This window comes from Amblyomma maculatum, chromosome 11, assembly GCF_055883805.1.
Source record: "Amblyomma maculatum isolate TAMU_Amacu chromosome 11, ASM5588380v1, whole genome shotgun sequence".
Taxonomy (NCBI): Eukaryota; Metazoa; Arthropoda; class Arachnida; order Ixodida; family Ixodidae; genus Amblyomma; species Amblyomma maculatum.
In genome coordinates this window covers 8,946,797-8,968,430 of record NC_139354.1, presented here as the reverse complement: position 1 = coordinate 8,968,430, position 21,634 = coordinate 8,946,797, and the positions used below count along the sequence as shown (strand labels likewise).

At 48.3% G+C, this 21,634-nt stretch overlaps 20 non-coding genes across 20 annotated transcripts; all 20 read right to left on the bottom strand.

Annotated features, from left to right (window-relative positions):
• Window positions 1-6,761: 6,761 nt before the first annotated feature.
• TRNAH-GUG (transfer RNA histidin (anticodon GUG)) lies at window positions 6,762-6,833 on the bottom strand. The gene has a single exon. It is a non-coding gene; the product is annotated as a tRNA-His (tRNA).
• A 431-nt stretch (window positions 6,834-7,264) lies between these two features.
• TRNAH-GUG (transfer RNA histidin (anticodon GUG)) lies at window positions 7,265-7,336 on the bottom strand. The gene has a single exon. It is a non-coding gene; the product is annotated as a tRNA-His (tRNA).
• Window positions 7,337-15,257: 7,921 nt separating this feature from the next.
• On the bottom strand, window positions 15,258-15,329 carry TRNAH-GUG (transfer RNA histidin (anticodon GUG)). The gene has a single exon. It is a non-coding gene; the product is annotated as a tRNA-His (tRNA).
• Window positions 15,330-15,460: 131 nt separating this feature from the next.
• TRNAH-GUG (transfer RNA histidin (anticodon GUG)) lies at window positions 15,461-15,532 on the bottom strand. The gene has a single exon. It is a non-coding gene; the product is annotated as a tRNA-His (tRNA).
• Window positions 15,533-15,667: 135 nt separating this feature from the next.
• TRNAH-GUG (transfer RNA histidin (anticodon GUG)) lies at window positions 15,668-15,739 on the bottom strand. The gene has a single exon. It is a non-coding gene; the product is annotated as a tRNA-His (tRNA).
• Window positions 15,740-15,869: 130 nt separating this feature from the next.
• On the bottom strand, window positions 15,870-15,941 carry TRNAH-GUG (transfer RNA histidin (anticodon GUG)). The gene has a single exon. It is a non-coding gene; the product is annotated as a tRNA-His (tRNA).
• A 736-nt stretch (window positions 15,942-16,677) lies between these two features.
• TRNAH-GUG (transfer RNA histidin (anticodon GUG)) lies at window positions 16,678-16,749 on the bottom strand. The gene has a single exon. It is a non-coding gene; the product is annotated as a tRNA-His (tRNA).
• Window positions 16,750-16,879: 130 nt separating this feature from the next.
• On the bottom strand, window positions 16,880-16,951 carry TRNAH-GUG (transfer RNA histidin (anticodon GUG)). Its single transcript has one exon. It is a non-coding gene; the product is annotated as a tRNA-His (tRNA).
• Window positions 16,952-17,284: 333 nt separating this feature from the next.
• Window positions 17,285-17,356, bottom strand: TRNAH-GUG (transfer RNA histidin (anticodon GUG)). Its single transcript has one exon. It is a non-coding gene; the product is annotated as a tRNA-His (tRNA).
• A 130-nt stretch (window positions 17,357-17,486) lies between these two features.
• On the bottom strand, window positions 17,487-17,558 carry TRNAH-GUG (transfer RNA histidin (anticodon GUG)). Its single transcript has one exon. It is a non-coding gene; the product is annotated as a tRNA-His (tRNA).
• Window positions 17,559-17,891: 333 nt separating this feature from the next.
• Window positions 17,892-17,963, bottom strand: TRNAH-GUG (transfer RNA histidin (anticodon GUG)). The gene has a single exon. It is a non-coding gene; the product is annotated as a tRNA-His (tRNA).
• A 135-nt stretch (window positions 17,964-18,098) lies between these two features.
• On the bottom strand, window positions 18,099-18,170 carry TRNAH-GUG (transfer RNA histidin (anticodon GUG)). Its single transcript has one exon. It is a non-coding gene; the product is annotated as a tRNA-His (tRNA).
• Window positions 18,171-18,300: 130 nt separating this feature from the next.
• TRNAH-GUG (transfer RNA histidin (anticodon GUG)) lies at window positions 18,301-18,372 on the bottom strand. The gene has a single exon. It is a non-coding gene; the product is annotated as a tRNA-His (tRNA).
• A 130-nt stretch (window positions 18,373-18,502) lies between these two features.
• TRNAH-GUG (transfer RNA histidin (anticodon GUG)) lies at window positions 18,503-18,574 on the bottom strand. Its single transcript has one exon. It is a non-coding gene; the product is annotated as a tRNA-His (tRNA).
• Window positions 18,575-18,704: 130 nt separating this feature from the next.
• On the bottom strand, window positions 18,705-18,776 carry TRNAH-GUG (transfer RNA histidin (anticodon GUG)). The gene has a single exon. It is a non-coding gene; the product is annotated as a tRNA-His (tRNA).
• Window positions 18,777-18,906: 130 nt separating this feature from the next.
• Window positions 18,907-18,978, bottom strand: TRNAH-GUG (transfer RNA histidin (anticodon GUG)). The gene has a single exon. It is a non-coding gene; the product is annotated as a tRNA-His (tRNA).
• Window positions 18,979-19,108: 130 nt separating this feature from the next.
• TRNAH-GUG (transfer RNA histidin (anticodon GUG)) lies at window positions 19,109-19,180 on the bottom strand. Its single transcript has one exon. It is a non-coding gene; the product is annotated as a tRNA-His (tRNA).
• A 333-nt stretch (window positions 19,181-19,513) lies between these two features.
• TRNAH-GUG (transfer RNA histidin (anticodon GUG)) lies at window positions 19,514-19,585 on the bottom strand. The gene has a single exon. It is a non-coding gene; the product is annotated as a tRNA-His (tRNA).
• Window positions 19,586-19,715: 130 nt separating this feature from the next.
• On the bottom strand, window positions 19,716-19,787 carry TRNAH-GUG (transfer RNA histidin (anticodon GUG)). Its single transcript has one exon. It is a non-coding gene; the product is annotated as a tRNA-His (tRNA).
• Window positions 19,788-20,120: 333 nt separating this feature from the next.
• On the bottom strand, window positions 20,121-20,192 carry TRNAH-GUG (transfer RNA histidin (anticodon GUG)). Its single transcript has one exon. It is a non-coding gene; the product is annotated as a tRNA-His (tRNA).
• Between the last annotated feature and the right edge of the window lie 1,442 nt (window positions 20,193-21,634).

Sequence of the window (21,634 nt, the reverse complement as noted above, 5' to 3'; positions counted from 1 at the left end):
TATGAGTCCCTGCTAAAATATATTAACGGAATCTGGAAAGAACAAACCCATCCCTCTAGAATTAACAGCGCAATACCGATCACCTCCGACCTATTTCCCTAACGTCTTGCGCGGCCAAGCTCATGGAAGTCATGGTTCGAGATCGCCTCTCTGAATATCTGGAGGCACGCAATACTTTCGCAGACACGATTTTCGGATTCCGACCTCATAAAGCACAGGACATTCTGCTTTAACTCAGCCACGAGGAACGCCTGTCGAGCACCCTCACAATGATAAGGTGGTTCTCGCCTTGAATTTGAAGGGCGCCTTCGACAACGCGAAACACAGTGTCATCCTCGCTCACCTCAGCGAGACACAATGCGGACACAACACGTTTAATTACATAAAACAGTTCTTAACGGACCGTGAAGCGTTTATCCGCATTCAAGACAAGGAGCACGGTCCTTATAATATGGGTACGTGGGGCACGCCACAAGGCGCAGTGGTGTCCCCACTACTCTTTAATTTAGCAATGCTTCATCTCCCTGCTCAACTGGATGAGGTTCAAGGCACGGTGGGTTCAAGTTATACAGCATGCACTGTATGCCAAAGACATCACCATTTGCGCTACAGCGGGCAACATTGGTCAACTGGAGGATCGCCTGCAAACAGCGGCGAGCATAGTGAATCGCTATGCTACGTACTGTGGTCTCCAGTGCTCTCCTAAAAAATCAGAATTCGTGCATCTTCGCCCCTCGCCGAGATGCAAGACACCAATACTTCTCTCTCTGGCTAGTGGACCCATGCGCGAAGCCACAAAGATTAGAGCATCGGACTCTTTATTCACCAAAATCGTCGCGCTGACACAACACTAGCAAAGCTTCGCAAGGTTGGCGACCAAGTGGGCCGCATGGTCCGCCGCGTCTCCAACAAGCGTGGGGGCCTTAGAAGCAGGGATGCGATGCGACTCGCCCATGCTTTTGTGACGAGTCGAATTCTTAATTCGACTCCGTACCTGCACTTGCGTAAGCATGAGGAAGACATCTTCCTTCTTCCTTCCTTGTCCTTCGTCTCCGCGCTGTTATTCCTTAAACATGTACCAACTAGCTCAACTCTCCGTTTTAATGAAGAAATCCTGGAGGTTACGCTCCGCAAGATGATCAAGAGGGCGCTCGACCTCCCGATCTCTACCTCCAATGCGAGGCTTCTTGCATTGGGAGTGGTGAACACCTATCGGGAGCTACGCGAGGCGCACCTCACTAATCAATACACGCGTCTTGCCCACACCGTGTCCGGTCGTCGCCTTTTGGGCCGGCTACATATAAAACACAACCATCACATTGAAGAAAGGGTACGAGTGTCAGAGCTATGTAGAGGAGCCCTCCGTGTTCGACCCCTTCCTACCAAAATGGGCAGAGAAGACCACAATGGACGGCGTCAGGCGCGGGCGAGTCCCCTGCACCGCCATTATGGCTCCAAACACAATGTTTTCTATGTGGATGTTGCGGGCCCGCACCATTCTAGGGGAGGACGGTACACGGCTGCAGTCGTTCACCAGGAAAGATAGGTGGACGGCCTCACGTTTAAGGCCCCCAACACAACCCACACAGAGGAGGTAGCAATCGCCATGGCTGCCTCCCACCCTCAATCTAAATTCATCCTATCCGACTCGCGAGGGGCCTGTCGGAATTATGAGCTGGGCTGGATAACGTCTACAGCACAAAGAATACTTCGGAGAGCAGCTCGGAATCAGGATCCCCAGACCCGATTTCTCATTTGGACTACAGGACCAGGGCTTATCAGGGAATGAGGTCGAGCCCGCGCACTCACTAACCGGGCCCCCGGCGTAGACCCTACCGATCTTGACCAGGACACTCATCCTCTCTTAACTTTTCAAGAAATATCTGCCTATTACCGGGACTCGCACCCTCTGTACTCGGTTCCTCTCAAGAGGCTAGGGAAATCGGGCGAAGGAATACTTCTTAGACTTTTTACTAATACTCTACTGTGCCCGGCAGTACTCAAACATTTCGACCCTTCCTTTTCTGACCTCTGCCCTTTCTGTGGAGAGGTGGCTAACACCTTTCAAATGGATGGGTATGGTCCCTGGAAAGACTGTCTGGGCATACCCGCTAAATCCTTCTCTTTTACCCATAACCCCTTCCCCTACCCGAGAGGACTGGGAGGCGGCCCTGCTCGACTGCCTGGATCTATGGGCACAACAAGCGCTGGTCCAGCGAGCTTGTGTGGCGGCCCAGACCAACGGAGTCCCGGAATAAGGTACTCCACCTAGTATCAAAAGTTTGAGAAACACTTATTACCAATTATTTATTAGAACCCGAAGTTTCGGGACCAACTCGGTCCCTTCCTCAGGGGCGACTAAAGTTCGAGGCCCACAGTAGCAGGCAGCAGCCTACGCTTCCTGGTCCTTTCTCAACACGCGGCGAAGTCCGTCAGCCGGATGAACCACGTCTCGACGTGACGTCTTTTTGAAAGGGTTGGTCTCCACATCAAGTACACTGATCACCTCCTCAAAGGCGATTTTGTGGTCGGCGCATTCGCAGTGCTCGGCGAGGGGGCTGCTTTCCGAGTTCAATTGCGGGACTTCATTTTTGTGCTGTAAGGGCCGCCGACGGAGATTATTCGTTTCGCCGATATATGAGGCCGGGCACTCGTAGCACGGGATTTTATCAATAACACCTGGTTGTTTTTCTCTGGGGATACGGTCTTTTGGTAGTGGTAGAAAGCGGCCGACTGTTGAGGCAGGTTTTTGCGACACATAGACGTGTTTGCGCAGGATGCGTGCAAGCGCCTCACTGGTGCCCGCCACGTATGGGAGCACAATGCGAGGGCGCTTCGTCGTTTCTGTGCTGACCGACCCTCTTGTCCTGCTAGATCGACGGCGGGAAGCACGTTGAATAAAGGCGCATGTGTAGCAATTCTTCTTCAGATGGGCGAAAACGGTGGCCTCTTCCGCTTTTCTCTCCGCCTCGGAGGAGCAAATGTACTCAGCTCTCCTCAGAAGAGAGGAGACGACGGAGGTCTTATGCGCAGCGGGGTGGTTTGAATTAAAATTTAAGTAGCGGCTGGTATGAGTGGGCTTCCTGTACACACTCAAGTTTAGGTCTCCCCCTTGTCTTGAAATTAGGACGTCAAGGAATGGTAACTGATTGTCCTTTTCCCGTTCCAAAGTGAACTGGATAGAGGGCTCAACCATGTTCATGTGCGCAAGGAAGTTTTCAACTTCTGATTTTTTTGTGATGCAAAAGCAGTCGTCGACGTACCGAATGAAAACTTTTGGCTTTCCTTGGAAAGATTGGAGAGCTTTCTCTTCAATGGCCCCCATTGTTAAGTTGGAAGCAGTGACTGAGATCGCGGCACCCATAGCCATTGTAAAATTCCCCTTTGAAAGAAAAAGGCCGTGAAAACTCCAAGAGCTGGCAAAGTTCTTCAGAGTTCAAGTTTGTCCTGACACCGAGGTCCGCGTCCGCTTCGAGGGCTTGTTCCGCTGCGGAGACGGCACAGGGCAAAGGAACGCCGGTAAAGAGCGAGACCACGTCGAAAGAAACCATGCACTCATCTGCTTCCGGTTGTACGTGGGAAAGAAGTTCGACGAGGTGGAGGGAGTTGCGTACGTGCGTCGACGTTCTGCCTGTCAGGGGGGAAAGGATTCGATGGAGATAGTTCGAGAGGGCTCGGAGCGGAGAAGAGGTGAAGTCAACGATGGGGCGAAGCGGAACTCCAGGTTTATGAATTTTGGGGAGTCCGTAGCTAATTCATTCTGGTCTGAAGTAGAGTAGTAGGATCCTAACTTAACTTTTAGTAAGCTGGGCTGTCGAGGAGTAACCCAACTTTTTGCTCGTAATCCTGCCGGTCGAGGAGCCGTTGAATTTCTTTTGTCTGCCGGCAGAATGACAAGGTTCTTGTCCCCGCGGAGTTCTCTTCCCTAGTTACACGGCCGGCTTAACCACGGTTAAGCTTAACCGAGGTTACCGAACTTAACCACGTTTAACTGCTAATCGCGGTTCGCTGTTGTTACACAGCCCAGTCGAAAAAAACTACAGAACTTTGTCAAAAATACGACAAAATGTCCTGTAGTTCTGTCGTAGCCATCAGATTTTTCTGTAGTTCTGTAGTACTTTTCTGTAGTTCTGTAGTTTTTCTGTAGTATATTTCTGTTGTCTGTAGTTCTGTAGCACTTTTCTGTTGGAACTACAGAAATTTCTGATGTTACGACAGAATGTTCTGTTGTCACAACAGGTTTCCCGTCAAAAACCGCACAGAAATTCTGTCGTAACATCAGAACATTTTCTGTAGTTTTTTTCGACTGGGAGGTAGGCGCCGTTCTCGTTTACAGCGGCCATTGCCCATTATAGTACAACAATAGACGCGAAGCGGTGATCGGCGAAACGAAGTTGCATTTACAAATATCCTATGGTTTCTGGAGTCAACGTTACTAGATCCCGGAGTGTCGTCCGACGAAGCGTCAACAGCGCGGTCAAGCACCGCACGATGGCAGCACCGCCGATGTCAGAAATAAAGCGAGCTAAAATTTGATGGTGTCTGGAATACTGAGCAGAATATCAAGAATGAATCACTCTTGAGAATCGCTGAACAGCGGTAAATTGCTGGTAAGAGCGATAACCGCGACACAAGCAAGTTTCTGCTCAAGCCAGCTGCCGCCGGTGCATTGGGCTCAACCGCTCTGCTTGTACTCGCTCTACGATTAACGCTTCGCCAAAGTTAACCATATCATTCTTTTACTATGTCAGATTAGGATTCACAATAAGGTAGTTTATGTTCCTCTCAGCGACAAGTCCCGCAAACGACTCTGCACAGGACGGAACTTCAGCACGCAGTCGATGCGCTGTCGGCCTTAACCGAAGACGTCGGGTGGCACAGTAAGCACGACTATTCTATACGTCGGTCTTTAAACGTGATATCGTAGGCATATGAGTACATTGTTGAAGCACAGCCGCTCGTACACTTCGCACAATCGGGCGCCGACAAGCAGCCTCCGTCAACAAACGCTGCCATAACCTCGGTTAACGACGCAAACCGAGGTCGCCAAGCTCGGTTTGCGATAACCGCGGTTAATGGTGTAACCACGGTTTGGTCCACAGTTATCTCCTCGGGAGATGTTCGCCGGTTCGCGGCCGGGTAGCTTGGACAGGACCCCGATCACCTTTTGCCGGACCTCTTCACGGGTGGCAGGCTCAACGTGCCTCATACCATCGATCCGCGGCAGCAACTAGTTTTGGGAGTGGCGGCGCCATTGAAGTGTTGAACCTGTGGCCTTTCGCCAAAGCAAAAGTTTCGATTGAAGATAGTGGTCTCGAAGAAGGATTTGTGCCAAAGTTCGAAACATCACCAGGTGGCCTACTTGCCTTGTCTTTTTCCTGTCGCAACCTGGAGAGTTTCACTGCGTGGGAAGATGCCTCTTTTTCGGCGTATGAGGAGGAGACACTTATCGGCGAACGATTTAAGTGAGTCGAACACACCCGGTACTCGATGTTCAAGCTGCCGACGCAAGAATAACAGGTCTAGCTCTTTCTGCCTCAGGATGTCATGGCTCTCATGTATCCTTGCATGTATCCTGTATCTTTGCGTGCACCAGTCGTCGTTCAGCTTTGGAGATTATCCTCCTGCCTTCCGGTGTGTGGACTAGGTGCTTCAATCCGAGGCATTGTGGAACCAGTTGCATATCACGGCAGGTATTGGTAAAGTCCAGGTGGGTCTTGTGAGCGGCCACGCTGCGAAAACGAAGCGTTTGGCCAGCTGTGCAGTTTGCTGGTTGAAGTCAAGGCGCAATGACTTGAACGAGAACATCTTGGGCGGAACTCCGCCTGGTTGGGTACTTGAGACAAAAGTTTGAGAACACTTATCACCAACCAAGTTATTTGTGATATTTGTGGTGCTGCGTCGTCTGCTGACAACGAAGACAACATGGTGAATTACTCAGCATGCATCGCTTCATGCAAGCTCTCTATATATATTATCGCATGGGTCCGTGTCCTGATCGCTTTAGATACTGTACCCTATGCCAATATGATACTTTTTTCTCAACGACAATAAAGTCTGTCCTCCTCCTGAATAAATTTGGATACCGCGCTCAGGTTAGGCCTGGGCCACCATCTGAAAAGTTATAAAATTGGTCGGCGACGCTCTCACGTGAATATCCTCTTCACGTTCGTTATTTAGCAAAAGAAGCAAGGGGCAACGGGATGGGATATATATATATATATATATATATATATATATATATATATATATATATATATATATATATATATATATATATATATATATATATATATATATATATATATATGTATGTATATTATTACGAATTGGCCATTGGGAAAACTAATTTATTTACAGGGTTTCGGAACGTCGCGGAACGGTCATCTTCTCAATCCGCTTGCCTCCACTATTCTTCCTCTTCATCCCAGTGCTTGTGAATGCTACGTATCACTTCCCCCGTTTCAGTGAAAGCTCGTCCGCGAACAACTACATTATTCATCAGTCCGACGGCAAGGTTTTAGGCGGGCGATGTGGGCTACCTGGGTCTTGTGACACCGGCAATTACTCGAAGTAGCTTAGGAAAGGACGTCACTGAGGCGCTAGAGAATAACGAGGAGTCCGGAGTACGCGCAGAAAAATTTCTGGTAGTGGCCTCGCCGGCGCAGAGGGGTCCAGAGCCAAAATTAGTCACCGGGAGCATACGTGACTGCGATGCGGCCATCATATAAGGGCGTAGCGAATGGAAAAATTAAAATACATGCCGTGACCAGGATTCGAACCTGGGTTATTGCGGCCACAACGCAAGGTACTAACCACTATACGATCACGGCTGTCCACGAGGAACGAGACGCAGAGAGAAAAACGCCGGCGCCAAGGTTATCTTCTCAATCCGCTTGCCTCCACTCTTCCTCTTCATCCCAGTGCTTGTGAACGCCGCGTATCACTTCCCCCGTTTCAGTGAAAGCTCGTGCGCGAACAACTACATTAATCATCAGTCCGACGGCAAGGTTTTAGGCGGGCGATGTAGGCTACCTGGGGCTTTGTGGCACCGGCAATTACTCGAAGTAGCTTAAGAAATGACGTAATTGACGTCACGGAGGCGCTAGAGAATCCGGAGTACGTGCAGAAAAATTTCTGGTGTGGCCTCGCCGGCGCAGAGGAATCCAGAGCCAAACGTACGTAGTCACCGGGAGCATACGTGACTGCGATGCGGCCATCATATAAGGGGCGTAGCGATTCCGAATGGAAAAGTTAAAATACTTGCCGTGACCAGGATTCGAACCTGGGTTATTGCGGCCACAACGCAAGGTACTAACCGCTATACGATCACGGCTGTCCACGAGGAACGAGACGCAGTGAGAAAAACGCCGGCGCCAAGGCCAACCAGTTCCAAAGAATCGCGGAGGACGAAGATGGAGAGCTCAGATGTATAAGGGGCGTAGCGAATGGCAAAAATAAAATATTTGCCGTGACCAGGATTCGAACCTGGGTTGTTGCGGCTCCACAACTCTACGGCGCCGGTGGAGGCGCCTGGCGGGAGCACGGTTGCAGAAACCTAGAAGTCAGCTTCTCTGCAGAGCAAAACCCCTTCACCATGGCGGCCAAACCTGTTTTGGGGGCAGAAATTAGGTGCAGTGCAGGATACGTCTATTGTGGCAATAATGGCCACGTCCATTTCCTGCACCCCTCTTCTTGTTGTCGCAATTATGGGATTAAGAACCACTCCGTTTGTGAGTGCTATTCATAACACCTCCCCCGCCCCTACCTCCTCCAGGCTCAGGAATTCTGCTCAACAGGTTTGTGCATGGCATCAGGCTGGACATAGAAGTATTGTGCGCTGCACCCAACTTCTGCCCCCAAAACAGGTTTGGCTGCCATGGTGAAGGGGGTTTTCTCTGCAGAGAAGCTGACTTCTAGGTTTTTGCAGTCCACCGAGTCGGGTTTCCAGATATGTTTGAAGAGTGGTGATAGGGCAAATAAAAGCTGTCCGCCGCACACTTATGGTGAGAAGAATGTTCTCTCTTGCTCTCTGTTTCCAGCACCACCTCGGACAAGGCGAACAGCTCCTTGCGTGCTCGTTGTACTTGTTTGTACTCGTTGCTTCTTCTATTCAGTGCGTGTTCGATCATGACTTCAAGATGGGCGAAGTACCGTGCTGTGAAAAAAGAATATGAAAAAATTCTGAAAGAAGCTGGTTTTCCGGTGCCAACTGCCAGGAAAAGGCCAAGAGCCAGTGAAACTCACCAGGATAACGTCTGCAAGCTCCCAGTTCAGCACCAGGATCCAGGATGCAGCAAACAGACAAGAAATTCGACTCCGGAGAGTGGACCTTCTGATTTTTCAGCGTTAGCTGATACCAGCTACGGACTCGTGCCGGCTGCGGGCACAGAAAATTTCCCAGGTGTGAACGACGACATGCCCAGGTCTCCAATCAGCTCAAGCAGCGAAATCTCAAGTGATAGCGAAGACGACGATAATTCCGCGACATCAGCTACTACTTCGCTTCGGAACGTGGTGCCAGCTCACGATGAAGGAACTGTACTCAGCGAACATCACCAAGGACTTTCGATGGAAGAAGAGCTCGCCTTAATTGCCAGCAAACACAACTTGACTCAGGCGGCTATAAACGATCTGTTGGATTTCTGCAAAGAACATGCTCCGCTTGACTTGCTAAAAGACACGCGCAATGAATGCCAGGACCGAAACAAATCCGTCAGCCAATGCAAGTGAGACGTGGTCCTTGTGAACTTAATCTGCGCCGAAACATTGGTGGAATCTCACTTTACAGGAGTCGTATTTTTTTTTTTAATATGTCATTGTTTTGTTTTCTTTTCTGCGCCCTGTGAACTCTCAAGTTATTAAATCTGGTAGGAAAGAGTGACTCAAATGTGAACACGTGTGGCAAGAAGCAGTACAACACTTGGATGAGAACAAGCGTGCTGCTTGCGCAACAGGGGTCATCTGCAAAGTTTCCCTCAAATGCGGGCTTTTTAGATTGGACAAACCAGGAGGTACCGAAGCGATCGTTTGAGAAAGGACGCGCTTACTTGGGAGGAGCCGGGGGGTTCAAATCTGCCTGTTCACTGTTGCACTTATCGCGGTGTCTCTAATTCAGCCAGAGGAAGAAGGAAAGGGCAACTTGAAAGAGATTGTAGAGGCCTTCCATTTCCATCCTCCAAAAAGGATTGGATATTCTTGTGACGTGACATCTGAGCACTTTGTTCATTTTCTTTTCATGTGTTTTGGATCCTTTCTACTGTAATTTTTTAATGTATTCCTTTTGATAGCTTCCACGTGTGCATGATTGTCTTATGGTTTGACAAAGGTCTGGTTTGGGTTCCTGGTTCATCATCTTATCTTACCTGACTGTAAGGCCACATGTGCTACCTGTTTATAAAAACCATCGATGTTTTCAATAAAATTTCACTTGCAAGTACCGTCCTATGCCATCGCCTCCCTCATTCCTGTTTGCTGCGGTTTTTAATTTCCCAAGTCAAGTTTACATCCATGTTTCAGCTAGGTGAAAGAACTGGCGTCAAATGGCACGATTATTAAAGGTAACTATGTTGGTGTGCACCTAACGGCACTGAAATAGCATTTGAGAGATGTCATAAATTTACATGCTTCCTTTTATGTTAAAAAGTCTAAAAGCTCAGGTGTGCTTTGGAATGTACGTAGTTAGCCCCCACGGTAATAGTCTGATTCAGGTCTTTCCGGCGAGGCAGACTTAGCGTAGCTCTTTTTTGTTCTGTAAAAATAGAAACCCGAGAAGTACAAGTAACAATACCATGTGGCAGCGGGCTCCATTCACCGGAATGCACCGTGAGAGCACTCTCGACAGCCACTTGGTAAAAAGCTGCCACATTCGCGAATTCCCGCTGATGCCCACGCTTTTTCATATTGCTTTTTCATTTGATATGCGTGCTAACGGCTTCATTATTAATTTAAACAGCGCGAACACGAAGACAAAGGACAAGATAAAAGAAAGCCACAGTACAAGCGCTGACACACAAGTGCACAACTATGCCTAAGCCCTTTACTCCAAGGCCCAGAAAAAACAAACATGAAGAAAACGAAACAATCACGTGAAACAACCCCTGGGTTCACCTGCTGCACAAAAAGTCACTAAAAAAAGACACCTCTTTGCTTGAAAGAGAAAGAGAAGTCTTGCTGATACACTTATTGTCCGTTGAAATTGAATTGCTCTTTCAAGCAAAGAGGTGTAATTTTTAAGTGACTATTTGTGCAGCAGGTGAACCCAGGGGTTGTTTCACGTGATTGTTTCGTTTTCTTCATGTTTGTTTTTTCTGGGCCTTGGAGTAAAGGGGTTAGGCATAGTTGTGAGTCAGCGTTTTTACTGTGGCTTTCTTTTATCTTGTCCTTTGTCTTCGTGTTCGCGCTGTTTAATAATGAATAAGTACCAACTTGCCCAACAAAGTATCTTGGTGTTAACGGCTGCTGACTGCGGGCTTTCCGGTGTGCTTACCGCAACTGCTGCCACTTACTTCGGAACCAGCTAGAATGACAAGCAGAAACGTGTTTTCTAAATATTTTCAAATCTTTGGCGCGTACGTAGAGTGCTCAAATATTTCAGACTTTTCCAAAAGCCCCTGGCTGTGACGCGCTTTAAGGTAGGATAGCGGCAACAACACAACTCCTCACTGCCACTTGTGTCCTAGCACCAGAGCCGACTTTACTCACGTCTTCCTGAACTGCCCGAACAAACCCAAGCCTCAGTGGCAAGGGCCAAGACATCAGGAGCGATGGGAGGCTGCTCTGCGCAGCTCGCTGCCGGAGGTACAGCTTCTGACAGTGAGCTGGGCCCGAGGGGTCGCCGAAGCTCAAAAGTGTCCGGCCATCTAGAGCGGCCTGAGGGCCCATCGTCGTCCTGCTCCCTCACTTCACTTTACCCCCCCCCCCCCCCCTTCCCCCCTCACCTGGTTCTTTTTTGAATCATTAAAGTTGCTACCTACCTACCTCTCCCGTTCGCCTAATTTCAAGGTGACAGTCATGTATATGTAGATGTATTCTAGTTTCAGGCTCGTATCAAGTCCAGACATTTTGTCATTCATTTATGCGAACACTGCTTACAAATTTGCTGAACACTGCGTTTTACTGATTTAGGGTGTTGCAGTCGCCGTCTCATTTTAAACTCATGCTATACATTGGAGGGACGGAGCTTGTTTAGCACTTTGTCAAAAAAAAAAGAAAAAAAAAAAGGCAGCGGCTAACTAACATTCCTTCTTGTAAATGCGTAGCACCGGAAGCAACCTTAGGCGAATGCCCGCAGCAGCCCCGTCACATGTGTTTGCTTGTCTTATGGGCATCGATGGGGGACAGTGGGAAAGCATGCATGCGCTATGGCGTGCGTGCATTGTTTGTTTCCTCCTTGTTGTTTCCAAGAAGTCGCGACCGGGCGAATAGTGGTGAGCCGAGCCGAGTCGAGTCAGCCCGATCCGACCATTGGCCCGACTCGTCCGGATTTACATGAACGCAACTTAAGTCGGGCTCGGGCTGAGATCGTCGCTCACCTTGCGTCGAGCCTGCGGGTTCACAAATGATTTTTATTACTTTCCCGAATTTATTTTTTCGTATTTATTGGTCTCGCTATCAAAGGCCACATGTTGTTAATAGATGGGTGTTGTCTTTCACAAGCTTCTAATATTTCAAGCGAAACAGCGATGGCACACAGACATACAGACGACTGGAGATGCGCTACTTGCAACAATTTATTGAAGCAGATAAACAGCTGCCTATTAGCCATCAACGGGCGGGGAGGGGGGGGGGGGGGGGGGTTGTGATATAAAGGGAACTAAAGATGTTTGACACGCGCGATCACAAAGACACAAGAAGGGACATGGGTGATACAAAACATACCTAAAAACTTGCATTCAGCAGACGATTCTGGTTTCTTGAAGCCTATGTTCGCAAGTCATTTCTTTTTATTTCCCGCACTGATGCCTATATAAGCAGCTGTTTGTATGCTTCAAAAAATTGTTGCAAGTAGCGCATCTCCAGTCGTCTCTCTGTGTGCTGTCGCTTTTGGGCTTGAAATACATTAAAAGGAATGCAGCAACATGTCCTGCAAAATATTTTACTGAGTGTATTTCACAAGCCTGTCTCAATTTAACTTGGTCTATGATGACATTTACCCGAACCAGGACAATTATTTACCAGTGTTAGTTACCATTTTCGATGCTCACTGCTCAGCGTGAGGGAAAAGGGGGGTTGGCATTTTTATTCTCATTCCGCCTACCTGATTACACCCCCATTTTTTATTGTATTGGCCGTCCGGAGAGTTTAACAGCACTGCAACGTATTGTAGTGACGGGCGCCCTTTCAGTTTGTACCCTTTTGACGTTTGGTTTGGTTTGTGGGGTTTAACGTCCCAAAGCGACTAAGGCTATGAGAGACGCCGTAGTGGAGGACTCCGGAAATTTCGGCTACCTGGGGTTCTTTAATATGCACTGACATCGTACAGCACACGGACGCCACTCCGTTTCGCCTCCATCGAAACGCAGCCGCCGAAGTCGGGTTCGAACCCGGGTACTCCGGCACAGTGGTCGGGCGTCTTACCACTGCACCACCCGGCGGGGCTCTTTTGACGTCTATTGCATTTACTTTATGTTGACCGTTCCATGATCTCGCGCCATCTCATATCCGTGAAATTAGGCTTGTGTAAGTTCCCTGGTTATTGTGGAATTTCAGTGAGTGAGAGTGCAGACTTTCCTGCGTCAGCTTCCTTGAATGGGCCTATCCGTCCGTTACTCCCCTACTTGCCTTATATGGATAGCTGCAATATTAAAAATATATATATATGAAATGCTCCAATTCGCCCTTCTTATCTTTTTAACGACGCCGGAAATTTCAGTATAAATAGAATCCGGGTCAGTGCCTTTCACGTCAATGCGATGTCTCTGACGGGTGTAGGTAAAAACGTCCCAAGATGAAACGGCCCCTGAAGAAGCAGCAACTAGGAAAAAAACGTCCCCAAGGCAAAAACTGGAAGAAAAAAGAATGATTTCTTCGGGAACTCACATGAAAAATAAAAGTACACATTTTATGCCATTCTTTTTTGGCTTTGAGGTAAACGTAATCATCATTTGGAACCTGTGTTCTCTGGGCGTCCGAGATGTTTACAAGAACTGTGTAAAAGCATGGTGAAAGAGCCATCTGGCTCTTTACACGTTGCGTGGTTCTGAGTTCCGCAGCTCGTTATGCAATCATTAAGCCAGGTCTAATGAGCTTGGTAATACTGCCCACTGAGAAACGTACAACCGGATCGGCGCGTGGTAGTTTCGGGGAACCGCCCAAAGCAGAAGACGTCACCAGATTTACCTTCCAGGCCATCTGGTGACGAGGTTCAACCGTTCCTCTGATGATGGTGTAGAATGGTGATAAGGATGATGATGGTGTAAGCAGAGCAAGGATTAACCGGTCGTGCACCATGGCCACCCTAAAGCATCGCTCCAAGCTTCTGGTCCGGTAGAGCAGGTGGTCAGCTCGCCTTTACCCCGCAAACAAAGCGAAGACGAGGCGCCGTCACCGTATTACCGCTGCCATCATTTTTCTTTTTCTTTTTTTGTTATGGATGCCCGCATCAGTCGATGTTCGCAGTTCTCTCCAAGCCGACAGGTGAAACCATTGTAATAAAGTTAACATACATTATTAATCATTGCAGCTCGCCACGGGGAAACGCAGGTTAGGGGACATTTTTTTCCTACTTCGCAAAAAGGGACATTTTTTCCGGGGACGTTTTTACCGGATCCCGTCTCTGACAAATATCAGATGTAGAATTCCTCACCTTAACTTTCGTCTTCACAGATCTGGCTGCTAATCCTCCCCCAGCTATGAGTTGATATTGCAATGAACGTGACACGTTGGATCAATTTTTCTTGTCCTGTCGTAGTTTCACCAGCCTCTGAAAACTTTTTCTTGAAATTCCTTGTAAAAATGTATATCTTTGACTATTCCAAGTGTACCCTCGTTTGGCGTTACTCAACTGGGCTTCCGCAGCTGGACGGTTCGCTCGGCTGTACAGAAATGTATTAACGTCTTTGGCAGGATATCCTGCCAGATACGCCGATTTCGTTGTCTCTCACTTCCGGTCTCTTATTGAGTCGAAATTAATCGTTTTGTTTTTATCAGTAGGGCCTTTTTGTCCATCTTATTGGATATATACTTATATCTATATTAAACCTTGGTTCAAGTTAGCTGGGACAGTAGGTATATATATATATATATATATATATATATATATATATATATATATATATATATATATATATATATATATATATATATATATATATATATATATGTAACTGCACTTAGCCCATCTGGCCCTGATGTCTTTTTCTAAATTCTAATTTTCTACCTCGATTTCAACCTCTGATGCACTTATTAGGAGCTCCAGTCTTCGATTTTATTTGTCATTTAATTGCGGCAACGTTCTGAGAAAATTTTTCTTAAATTCATTCGCATTAACGTCGTGTAATGCAAACAACGCCTGGTAATACTCGAAAAAAGAAAAAAAGCCCGCTGAATATGGTCGCATTCTCCCGGTAACACACCGTTCCATTCAATCATTTTAATCTGATATCGCTGAGCGCGGGCCTTTCCATTGCCCTCGTTTTGACGGTTTTTCACCTTCATCCAGTTCTTTTTCTTTTCTTTTTTTTTTTCCTTATTGCGTGCGAAAACTTCCGAGGAATAGAAAATAAAACATCTCGTGCCTCAAAATCACGGGGCTGCATACACATGGCAAAATTCAGGGAGGCACACACAAGCATCTAGCTGTGATAGCCAACTAGGCGACTTTTCCAGAGCCGACCCGTCATTAGAATGTAATCACTTAAGGCTCCCAAATATAAAGTTTTTCACCACCACCTTCCAAGGCAGCTATACGCTCCCCGCACCAAAGTGCATTTATCTCAGAATAAATACTTCGACCGCATGGCAGGGACGGGTGGCATTGGGAAAAAGCCAGCGCCTAGGCCAACTATCTGAAGAAGCGCGGGAGAGGAGGGACTTCAATGAGAAAAAAAATACATGCCGTGACGAGGATTCGAACCTGGGTTATTGCGGCCACAACGCAAGGTACTAACCACTATACGATCACGGCTGTCCACGAGGAACGAGACGCAGAGAGAAAAACGCCGGCGCCAAGGCCAACCAGTTCCAAAGAGTCGCGGAGGACGAAGATGGAGAGCTGAGATGTATAAGGGTATAGCGAATGGTAAAATTAAAATACTTGCCGTGACCAGGATTCGAACCTGGGTTATTGCGGCCACAACGCAAGGTACTAACCACTATACGATCACGGCTGTCCACGAGGAACGAGACGCAGAGAGAAAAACGCCGGCGCCAAGGCCAACCAGTTCCAAAGAGTTGCGGAGGACGAAGATGGAGAGCTGACATATATAAGGGGCGTAGCGAATGGTAAAATTAAAATACTTGCCGTGACCAGGATTCGAACCTGGGTTATTGCGGCCACAACGCAAGGTACTAACCACTATACGATCACGGCTGTCCACGAGGAACGAGACGCAGAGAGAAAAACGCCGGCGCCAAAGCCAACCAGTTCCAAAGAGTCGCGGAGGACGAAGATGGAGAGCTGAGATGTATAAGGGTATAGCGAAGCGAATGGTAAAATTAAAATACTTGCCGTGACCAGGATTCGAACCTGGGTTATTGCGGCCACAACGCAAGGTACTAACCACTATACGATCACGGCTGTCCACGAGAAACGAGACGCAGAGAGAAAAACGCCGGCGCCAAGGCCAACCAGTTCCAAAGAGTCGCGGAGGACGAAGATGGAGAGCTGAGATGTATAAGGGTATAGCGAATGGTAAAATTAAAATACTTGCCGTGACCAGGATTCGAACCTGGGTTATTGCGGCCACAACGCAAGGTACTAACCACTATACGATCACGGCTGTCCACGAGGAACGAGACGCAGAGAGAAAAACGCCGGCGCCAAGGCCAACCAGTTCCAAAGAGTTGCGGAGGACGAAGATGGAGAGCTGAGATGTATAAGGGTATAGCGAATGGTAAAATTAAAATACTTGCCGTGACCAGGATTCAAACCTGGGTTATTGCGGCCACAACGCAAGGTACTAACCACTATACGATCACGGCTGTCCACGAGGAACGAGACGCAGAGAGAAAAACGCCGGCGCCGAGGCCAACCAGTTCCAAAGAGTCGCGGAGGACGAAGATGGAGAGCTGAGATGTATAAGGGTATAGCGAATGGTAAAATTAAAATACTTGCCGTGACCAGGATTCAAACCTGGGTTATTGCGGCCACAACGCAAGGTACTAACCACTATACGATCACGGCTGTCCACGAGGAACGAGACGCAGAGAGAAAAACGCCGGCGCCGAGGCCAACCAGTTCCAAAGAGTCGCGGAGGACGAAGATGGAGAGCTGAGATGTATAAGGGTATAGCGAATGGTAAAATTAAAATACTTGCCGTGACCAGGATTCGAACCTGGGTTATTGCGGCCACAAAGCAAGGTACTAAGCACTATACGATCACGGCTGTCCACGAGGAACGAGACGCAGAGAGAAAAACGCCGGCGCCAAGGCCAACCAGTTCCAAAGAGTCGCGAAGGACGAAGATGGAGAGCTGAGATGTATAAGGGTATAGCGAATGGTAAAATTAAAATACTTGCCGTGACCAGGATTCGAACCTGGGTTATTGCGGCCACAACGCAAGGTACTAACCACTATACGATCACGGCTGTCCACGAGGAACGAGACGCAGGGAGAAAACCGCCGGCGCCGAGGCCAACCAGTTCCAAAGAGTCGCGGAGGACGAAGATGGAAAGCTGAGATGTATAAGGGTATAGCGAATGGTAAAATTAAAATACTTGCCGTGACCAGGATTCGAACCTGGGTTATTGCGGCCACAACGCAAGGTACTAACCACTATACGATCACGGCTGTCCACGAGGAACGAGACGCAGGGAGAAAAACGCCGGCGCCAAGGCCAACCAGTTCCAAAGAGTTGCGGAGGACGAAGATGGAGAGCTGACATATATAAGGGGCGTAGCGAATGGTAAAATTAAAATACTTGCCGTGACCAGGATTCGAACCTGGGTTATTTCGGCCACAACGCAAGGTACTAACCACTATACGATCACGGCTGTCCACGAGGAACGAGACGCAGAGAGAAAAACGCCGGCGCCAAAGCCAACCAGTTCCAAAGAGTCGCGGAGGACGAAGATGGAGAGCTGAGATGTATAAGGGTATAGCGAATGGTAAAATTAAAATACTTGCCGTGACCAGGATTCGAACCTGGGTTATTGCGGCCACAACGCAAGGTACTAACCACTATACGATCACGGCTGTCCACGAGGAACGAGACGCAGGGAGAAAACCGCCGGCGCCGAGGCCAACCAGTTCCAAAGAGTCGCGGAGGACGAAGATGGAGAGCTGAGATGTATAAGGGTATAGCGAATGGTAAAATTAAAATACTTGCCGTGACCAGGATTCGAACCTGGGTTATTGCGGCCACAACGCAAGGTACTAACCACTATACGATCACGGCTGTCCACGAGGAACGAGACGCAGAGAGAAAAACGCCGGCGCCAAGGCCAACCAGTTCCAAAGAGTTGCGGAGGACGAAGATGGAGAGCTGACATATATAAGGGGCGTAGCGAATGGTAAAATTAAAACACTTGCCGTGACCAGGATTCGAACCTGGGTTATTTCGGCCACAACGCAAGGTACTAACCACTATACGATCACGGCTGTCCACGAGGAACGAGACGCAGAGAGAAAAACGCCGGCGCCAAAGCCAACCAGTTCCAAAGAGTCGCGGAGGACGAAGATGGAGAGCTGAGATGTATAAGGGTATAGCGAATGGTAAAATTAAAATACTTGCCGTGACCAGGATTCGAACCTGGGTTATTGCGGCCACAACGCAAGGTACTAGCCACTATACGATCACGGCTGTCCACGAGGAACGAGACGCAGAGAGAAAAACGCCGGCGCCAAAGCCAACCAGTTCCAAAGAGTCGCGGAGGACGAAGATGGAGAGCTGAGATGTATAAGGGTATAGCGAAGCGAATGGTAAAATTAAAATACTTGCCGTGACCAGGATTCGAACCTGGGTTATTGCGGCCACAACGCAAGGTACTAACCACTATACGATCACGGCTGTCCACGAGGAACGAGACGCAGAGAGAAAAACGCCGGCGCCGAGGCCAACCAGTAACAAAGAGTCGCGGAGGACGAAGATGGAGAGCTGAGGTGTATAAGGGTATAGCGAATGGTAAAATTAAAATACTTGCCGTGACCAGGATTCGAACCTGGGTTATTGCGGCCACAACGCAAGGTACTAACCACTATACGATCACGGCTGTCCACGAGGAACGAGACGCAGAGAGAAAAACGCCGGCGCCAAGGCCAACCAGTTCCAAAGAGTTGCGGAGGACGAAGATGGAGAGCTGAGATGTATAAGGGTATAGCGAATGGTAAAATTAAAATACTTGCCGTGACCAGGATTCGAACCTGGGTTATTGCGGCCACAACGCAAGGTACTAACCACTATACGATCACGGCTGTCCACGAGGAACGAGACGCAGAGAGAAAAACGCCGGCGCCGAGGCCAACCAGTTCCAAAGAGTCGCGGAGGACGAAGATGGAGAGCTGAGATGTATAAGGGTATAGCGAATGGTAAAATTAAAATACTTGCCGTGACCAGGATTCGAACCTGGGTTATTGCGGCCACAACGCAAGGTACTAACCACTATACGATCACGGCTGTCCACGAGGAACGAGACGCAGAGAGAAAAACGCCGGCGCCAAGGCCAACCAGTTCCAAAGAGTCGCGGAGGACGAAGATGGAGAGCTGAGATGTATAAGGGTATAGCGAATGGTAAAATTAAAATACTTGCCGTGACCAGGATTCGAACCTGGGTTATTGCGGCCACAACGCAAGGTACTAACCACTATACGATCACGGCTGTCCACGAGGAACGAGACGCAGAGAGAAAAACGCCGGCGCCAAGGCCAACCAGTTCCAAAGAGTTGCGGAGGACGAAGATGGAGAGCTGAGATGTATAAGGGTATAGCGAATGGTAAAATTAAAATACTTGCCGTGACCAGGATTCGAACCTGGGTTATTGCGGCCACAACGCAAGGTACTAACCACTATACGATCACGGCTGTCCACGAGGAACGAGACGCAGGGAGAAAAACGCCGGCGCCAAGGCCAACCAGTTCCAAAGAGTTGCGGAGGACGAAGATGGAGAGCTGACATATATAAGGGGCGTAGCGAATGGTAAAATTAAAATACTTGCCGTGACCAGGATTCGAACCTGGGTTATTTCGGCCACAACGCAAGGTACTAACCACTATACGATCACGGCTGTCCACGAGGAACGAGACGCAGAGAGAAAAACGCCGGCGCCAAAGCCAACCAGTTCCAAAGAGTCGCGGAGGACGAAGATGGAGAGCTGAGATGTATAAGGGTATAGCGAATGGTAAAATTAAAATACTTGCCGTGACCAGGATTCGAACCTGGGTTATTGCGGCCACAACGCAAGGTACTAACCACTATACGATCACGGCTGTCCACGAGGAACGAGACGCAGGGAGAAAACCGCCGGCGCCGAGGCCAACCAGTTCCAAAGAGTCGCGGAGGACGAAGATGGAGAGCTGAGATGTATAAGGGTATAGCGAATGGTAAAATTAAAATACTTGCCGTGACCAGGATTCGAACCTGGGTTATTGCGGCCACAACGCAAGGTACTAACCACTATACGATCACGGCTGTCCACGAGGAACGAGACGCAGAGAGAAAAACGCCGGCGCCAAGGCCAACCAGTTCCAAAGAGTTGCGGAGGACGAAGATGGAGAGCTGACATATATAAGGGGCGTAGCGAATGGTAAAATTAAAACACTTGCCGTGACCAGGATTCGAACCTGGGTTATTTCGGCCACAACGCAAGGTACTAACCACTATACGATCACGGCTGTCCACGAGGAACGAGACGCAGAGAGAAAAACGCCGGCGCCAAAGCCAACCAGTTCCAAAGAGTCGCGGAGGACGAAGATGGAGAGCTGAGATGTATAAGGGTATAGCGAATGGTAAAATTAAAATACTTGCCGTGACCAGGATTCGAACCTGGGTTATTGCGGCCACAACGCAAGGTACTAACCACTATACGATCACGGCTGTCCACGAGTTTTTTTTTTTTTTTTTTTTTTTTTTTTTTTTTTTTTTTTTAATACCTTTTTATTGAGACAAGCACGATACATTGTTAAAAGCACCCCGGCTGCTTCAGCCGGTCAAAAGTTAAAATGACTTGATTTGAACTAAATCGTCAAGCACACACATCCACGCTGGTGGGTCTTTCTGCACTCGGTACACATCACGTATATAACATACACTTTCCACAAAGTTTTCCTTTGTAGTTCGGACGTTTACATCTGCATTGCGCACCGCCATTCGAGTTTTCCATAAACTATGGAGGCCGAGGAGCATAATCATGTCATAAGGGACACCTGTGTCATCTGTGTCTGTTGGTAAGTAGCGGATTCCAATCGGTGTTAAAGGTAGTTCCTTTTTTAGTGTACGTTGCAGGACATCCCAATAGAAGATCGCGTCCCAACATTCAATGAACACATGTGCGACGGTTTCTGGCTTTTTGCACAGCAAGCAGTTCGTTGTCCAGGGTACAAAAATGCCTTTGTCAGATAGCCATGTCTTAACCGGCAAGGTTCCCGTGTGCAGTTTGAAAAAGAATGTTTTTGCACTTGCTTTAACTGGCATCCTTTTAATTCTTTTAAGAACATCTTGACCTAGGCCTCCAGAGTTTATTATACGGTACAGAGGCACTGGCATGATTAGATCTATAAGATCTTTGTACAGTCTTTTCCTCTTTACTGTGCTGAGATACTCTTGTGAAAACCGAACCTTGAGAAATTGCACAGAGTCAACAACTTCTTTCAAATAACCTCTAGCGCCACAAGTTGACAATCTCACAGTGGACACTATAAAATCAGGAAGAGTTCTGCTCAGACGCACCTGCATCATTGAGCGCAGGAAGGGGTCTTTCTGATTCCTCATAAACATAAAACGAGACACAACCTGGCGAACAAACAAATGTGCGAGACCCAGACCACCATCTTGAACTGTTCGAAACAAATTGGTTCTTCTGACCCTCTCCCAACTTGAATTCCAGATAAACACAGCAAATACCCTATGCATTTTTTGCACATTTACACGCGACATAGCCAGAAACTGCAAAACATACCACACTTTGGCAATTAAAAAAATGTTGCATACTGTTGCTCTCGCAAACATCGACAAGTCTCGTCCTTGCCATGCCCTTGCTTTCTCGCTCACTTTTGACGTCGCCTCGTTCCAGTAATCTGCGCTCTTGTTATAGTGCTCAAGAGGCACACCCAAGTAGTTCAACGGCATGTTTGTCCACTGCAGATTCGCGAACAACGGTGGTGTAATTCCCCAGCTTCCGTGCCAAAAGCCCACACTCTTTTCCCAATTGATCTCAGCACCAGTTTGCTGGCAAAACCGCTTGGCGACGTCAACACTTTCTTGTACACTCTCGCGGTCACTGCAGAATACAGCAATGTCGTCCGCATACGCAAGAATTT